We start from the raw sequence: 6,297 nt of genomic DNA, 5'->3' as shown, positions 1-6,297 counted from the left end.
CACTGGCAGCTGCAATTGCTGTTCCTGGACAAATGAAACATAGTAACTTTTGCTCACTGTAATAACAAGGAAACCAACAGCCTCCCAAACAGCTGCAACAACAAAAAGGAAGGAAATTGCACCCAGTGAAGTTTGATTATGCTCCTGGCTTAAAGCCCTGTCACATGCTTTATAACACTGTGCCCCTCAGAAGACATGCTAACTGGGAGAATATTCCTATGTGACTTGTGCCTCCCACGTCGAAAAGCTCTTGTCACTGCCCTGGCAAAGTCAGACACCCAGCCCTTGCAGGAGCGCTAGTACCTTCCACAGATCAAAACTTCCTGACTGACTGATTTTCCTGAAGAGTTTAAGGTAATAAGCAGGTATCATACAGCTGCCATGCAGTCTGCATTCAACATTTTGCTCCAAATTTTACTTTAGGAAGGAAATGAACCTTGGTGAAACAGCATTTGGTTCATTGTACCTGTGTTCAATTTCAAGTACAGGTTTGCCTTGTCATGATCACATTGGATTCAATCAATTTATTCAATACAGTCACATGCTTTTTGGGTTTAAAACCATGGTGGTTATATTTTGCACATGTACATATGAAATATGCTAGTTTAAAAACAACAAAAAAGAAAATATATCAAATAATATTTTATAGACTGCCAGGTGAATATATGATGTTACTGAAAGCTTTTTAGTTGATGTTGATTGACTAAGGAGGAAAATATAGCTATTTGTTCCTTTCCTTTCCTTTCTTTTCCCTTCCTTTCCCTTCCCTTCCCTTCCCTGCCCTTCCCTTCCCTTCCCTGCCCTTCCCTTCCCTTCCCTTCCTTTCCCTTCCCTTCCCTTCCCTTCCCTTCCTTTCCCTTCCTTTCCCTTCCCTTCCCTTCCCTTCCTTTCCCTTCCCTTCCCTTCCTTTCCCTTCCCTTCCCTTCCCTGCCCTTCCCTTCCCTTCCCTTCCCTTCCCTTCCCTGCCCTTCCCTTCCCTTCCCTGCCCTTCCCTTCCCTTCCCTGCCCTTCCCTTCCCTTCCCTTCCCTTCTTTTTATAATATAATTTCAAGAAATATTTTAATTTTAAAATCTGCCTCACTTTTAAGACTTAGAGAAACATTTATGGAAGTTACTATTTACTAGGGAGGATGAAAAGGTAGAATAAACTAGGGGCAAATGAAACAGTGGGTTTATTGGCAGGCAGGTTTCAGGTCCTGAATAGACCTGTTTAGGTATTTACATGTGAGGTAGATTTCAATGTTCCTTTTACAATCAATGGAGATCAAGAATATACTCCATATTCCGTTAACTAAACACTAAGCATCAATTTGGGGGTGAACAGAATTACTTTCCAAGGATCATTTAATTTATTGGCTAGATCCCTGTAACTTACATGTTGATACCTAATTGTACATATCTTAACCTGAACCTGAATACCACACAAAGTTTCTTTTGGAAAACTATTTGTCCATAATGAACCTAAATTGATGGGTGATAACACCAGAAGTCAGGAAGACCAGCAGATTTAATCACATGCTGCTTCTCTTCCTCCTCAGACCGCATCTCAAGACTGTTGAGATTTCTGGGAGAAGTGAGGTGTATCTCCAGACAGGTGGAAAAGAGGTGGTGGGTCAGCAACCAGTAAATGAAATTGGATAAGGAAGAAACATCAGAACATAAAAGAGACCTTGATGGAAGAAAATTTTGGAACTACTGAGTTCAAACCTAAGGACTTTCCCAATATAATCATCTTAGGAACAAGGAGAGCTTTCCAGATTTTGGATATCGGGCATTGTTCTTTCAGTAGTGGGGAGAAAGTTGAAAGGTGAGGCTCTCCATAAGAAAAAAACTGCAGACCTAAGTAGGGTGGGAGAAAAGCTCTCCTGGAGGATAAAGTGGATGGATTCCTATTCATGTGTTTCCTCTTTCTGCATTAGCAGTCCAGTACCCCCCACAGCGGCTGACCCAGTGAGAGTTTTTCCTTTGTTGGCTATGTGAGAGCATTCCTAACAGTTTCAAACTATATACTGTGTACTACGTACTTCCCGATTACCACGTAAATTAATTCCTTGGTTTGCTCTTGGGTCATTGCCCACATTGCCTTATTTCAGTTCCAGGCTCTCTTTTAGAGTGGACTGACTAGTTCTTTCTGGAATAACACCTGGATGAGATTCTAGAAATAGTTTTCCCCAAAGACCACCCTTAATAGACAATATGAATGAGACCACATCCTATCCAGACTTACTCATCCTGAAACAGTGCAGCAGGTTTTATATCCTTAAACATCCCTACACAGCTTTATATCATGCAGCACATATCCTTGGCATCATACTTGGTTGCAACACAGCCCTCATTTTATTTCAAGGGCTTACTGACATAAACATGCACAGAAGGAGACACCTGAGCAACGAGCTTTGCAGACTGGACATGACCATCCTGCTGTAGAAGAATGTATCCCTGAGTGGTGTCAATGCAAGCTACTCTCCACTTTGTTTATACCAGCACTACTTCATGGAGTGGGTGAAAAGAAGAAATATCCATTATATTTAGGGCAGCAGGTACTGAGCCTCCAAAGTCCTTTTTTTCATTGTTGTTTAGTAACACTCTGCAGCAAAATCTTAGTCCAAGACCTTGACATGACCCATGATGAACAATGAGGTGTGTGTGATTTTTTGGACTGCCCTCAGGGCTGAGCTGCATGGCTTTTAATCGGGTCAAGACAGACTTATAATAGACTTTAATGTCTTTTCTATTTTGTTCTTATTGCCATGATAGTGGCTCAGTTTGATAACGCAATTTCAGAGCATTATCATGTAAGTAGCTTTCATATTGAATTAGCAAACTATGTAACAACAGGATAAGAAAACTAATGCATGCTAGACAGCGCTTGCAATAAGCTTCTGCATCTTTTCACCACAAAATGACATCTGTGACCTTTCTCTTCCCCTTTCAGTACAGTCAGTATGAAAAGCTCTGCTCTACTGTTAAAAATAGAGCACCCCACGTATTAAATGTTGTTCAGCAAAACATTCGAGTCAGCCTTGCAGCAAAAAAAGAAGGTAACAATAGTCACTTATCTTGCATTTTTTTTCTTCAAAATATGTATGCAATTATGCAGGCAAATATATTTCTGTGTTCATGTTGTCTGCATTAGCTTGACATTTTGGATCCGTAATGATTAATAGTAGATCTGTGCTCTGCCACAACACACACAGCAACACTGCTTGCTCCAGATCTGAACCACGCACTTGACTGCCTTTGTCAAATTAGCACCCGATACAGGATTTATGTCTCCTTTGTGTTGGCTGAAAGACAACAGGGAATATCTATTCCGGTAAGAAGCTGCATGGTAGAAGTTATCCTGCAGGTATTTTTTTAAGGGGCAGACTGAGTTTAATCCAGAGCTGTACTGGATGCTCCATGCAGGGCTGCTTTTAAGTGTGTACTGATGCCAGATTTCCTGTATTGTTCAGCGAACAACTCAAACATTCACCTAGCCTGAACTGACGTTTAAAGATGCTTTCACCAACTTGACCTATGAGTTAGGTCATCTGCATGCAATCACTTAAAGTTCTTCCTCAAAATTCATCTGTGGCAAGGACAGGAAAATAGCTAGCAAAGGTACTCAGGTGCCCCAAGTATCTTCCTCTCTCTCCAGAGAAACACAATCCAATGTACTCTGAACATGCAGGTATTGAAGCCTAGAGTTAGAGCCAGGCTGACTTGAAAATTAACCCGTTCAGGGAAGAGTCAAATCTCCTTCCTTTACATGGTAAGTGAGCTATCTCAAAACCTATTCAGCTTTCTCACTTATCTCTGAGTACATACACATTTATTTTAAGAATGGCATGCTAGTTTTTTAACCAATTAATAAGCCATTTTATATCTGCACATTTCTTCATCTTCTATATCTCTGTCCTGGTTTCTGCAGGGATAGAGTTAATTTCCTTCCTAGCAGCTGGTACAGTGCTGTGTTTTGGATTTAGGATGGGAACAAAATTGATAACGCACCGATGTTTTAGTTGTTGCTAGGTAGTGCTTACACTAGCCAAGGACTTTTTAGTTTTTTATCTCAACCCATGAGTTTTTCTCACTCGTGCTTTTCCAATTCTCTCCCCCATCCCACCGGGGGGGTGGGGATTGAGCGAGCGGCTGTGTGGTGCTCAGTTGCCAACTGAGGTTAAACCACAACAATCTCTCCACCAAACACTTTGTACTTATGAAAATTTTTCACTTACAGGTGTGAAAATTTCTCAGAGAGGGACACCTCTTTAGGTGCTGACAATATTACTTTATTATCTATTTGATTTTCTTTATTGTGTGATTTCTTGTTTATTACATTATTTGGTGAAAGTTTTTGATAACCAGACATCTTTCAAGGATTTGTCTATGTTTAATTTCTGATTCAGTGTGATGTCTCTCATGTATGTCGTGTAGTTTAGCTAAAGATTATTGACAGACTGTTGGCTACTGTGATTTGTCACAGCTCCAGTAGTTTGCATAGAGTCAATTGCACAGAATATGTGACACTAATTGAATTTGTGTGATAGTAATGTAAAGATAGTGTAAAAGTAATGGCATTTTATAAAGAAAAATATGGTTTTGTTGGTAACAGTCGCACAATGTAATGTCTTGGGTTCTCTAAAGTTTATGGCAAAAATACCACTTCCTTCCCCAATGTCAGGACTTTCGTCAAGTTATTTTTCTGTCTGTTGAATCTGGTAAGTAGTAAACTATCTCACTATAGTGTTGCTCGCTGAGATATGGTCACATTGTACAAAAAATGGAAAAGGAACAGTAACTGTCAAATGTAGATGTAAGCCACATTAAAAGTGTAGCAAGAATAAAAATTAAGTTAACTATCCGGTATGCATCGGAACAAGGAAAAAGAAAGAATCTGATACTTTCATAAGTGGTTGTTCATTCATAAAGGACAGAACTTTTTTGTACTTCACCCACCACCACCTGCTTTTCTGTTCCTTTACCTTTGAAGGCTTGTGCCCCGTGCTGCTGTGGGTGCTGATAGCGTAATCACAGCACATTGTGCTTCAGGTTCATTTTCCAAACAAATCAAGCAGGGGCAGTAACACCACATTGGTTTGATGTGCCTGGGCAAATCTAGAAAATATTAACCTGAGATCAAGAAACCTGGGAATGGATTCTTTCTGTCTCTACAGGATCTGACCCTACCCTGAAGACTCCATTCAAAGGTAGAGAAGTACTATAGTCCCCTTTTACAGACAGAAAAAAAATCAGGAAAAGGATTCCTAAGTTTTTCTACTGCCAAGATACCACTGGATGGGAATTTGCATATGGATAACCATAAAAAAGGATTGTACACAGCCCACTGCGACATGAGAAATCTGTGACAAAGGCACACGAAAATTCAGTGCCTTAACCACACAGTCATCTTTTCTCTGAGAAGTATCAGCCTCGGTCATCTGAGAAGTATCGGCCTCATTTTCAAACCATAGGCACAACCACTAAACTCACAGCACCAATTTCCACGGCGGGCAGAGTTGCAAACCTTAAATCATGTGAATGATACAGAAAGCACACGTTTAATCCTTGGCGGGTAGCGTTTCTCCATACAGGTATTATTTACATTTGGCTCTCAAAGATGGGGAATGAAGGAATTAACGGGTTATAAAAAGGAAAAGGAGTGAATGCTCGGGATGTTACGTTCAATGACTTGATCCCCAAATCCCCAGCTATATCCAGAAGGAAAGGAACTATAATGAAAGTCTGTCTGTGATGCTGTTGAGAGAGCCTGAATTTTTGAAGACATAACCTGACTGTTACTTATTTGTCTTGTTCTGTGTTCACTGAACTAAAAGCAGGCAAAATACAGATCAAGAATGGATTTTGTAATAAGCTCTTAACAATAGAGATACTTCTTTGCATTTCCTCCTTGGAGAACCTGGCAAACAAAGAAAGGTATTATGAAATGGTAAACTGATTTAAGTAGCTTCTGAAGCTAAGCAGTAGAGTTTTGCCATCTGAACCTGCTGTACAGGGAGAGCAGCTGTAATTTAATGGATTAAACTTGAGCCTAGGAGATTGCAAACTCTGGCTTGCTGAGTGAATCTGCCCCTTGGCAATGATGTGAGTTTGTGCTGGAGGATGGAGCCTCTCTGAACCTCAGTGACCTGGCTTCTCTGTACAACATGGAAAGCAAAGCTGTTATCTAAAAGCTCAACAGGTGTACAAGGCAATAGGAAATCTAAATTATTAACAAAACTGGATTTGGTCAGAGATTTTCCTTATCACATCTTTCTCTCCCCTCCTGTATTTGAATATATAATAGATGCATGG

This window comes from Pygoscelis adeliae, unplaced genomic scaffold, assembly GCF_000699105.1.
Source record: "Pygoscelis adeliae isolate BGI_AS28 unplaced genomic scaffold, ASM69910v1 Scaffold84, whole genome shotgun sequence".
Lineage (NCBI taxonomy): Eukaryota > Metazoa > Chordata > Aves > Sphenisciformes > Spheniscidae > Pygoscelis > Pygoscelis adeliae.
Note: the sequence above shows the minus strand (reverse complement) of the source record.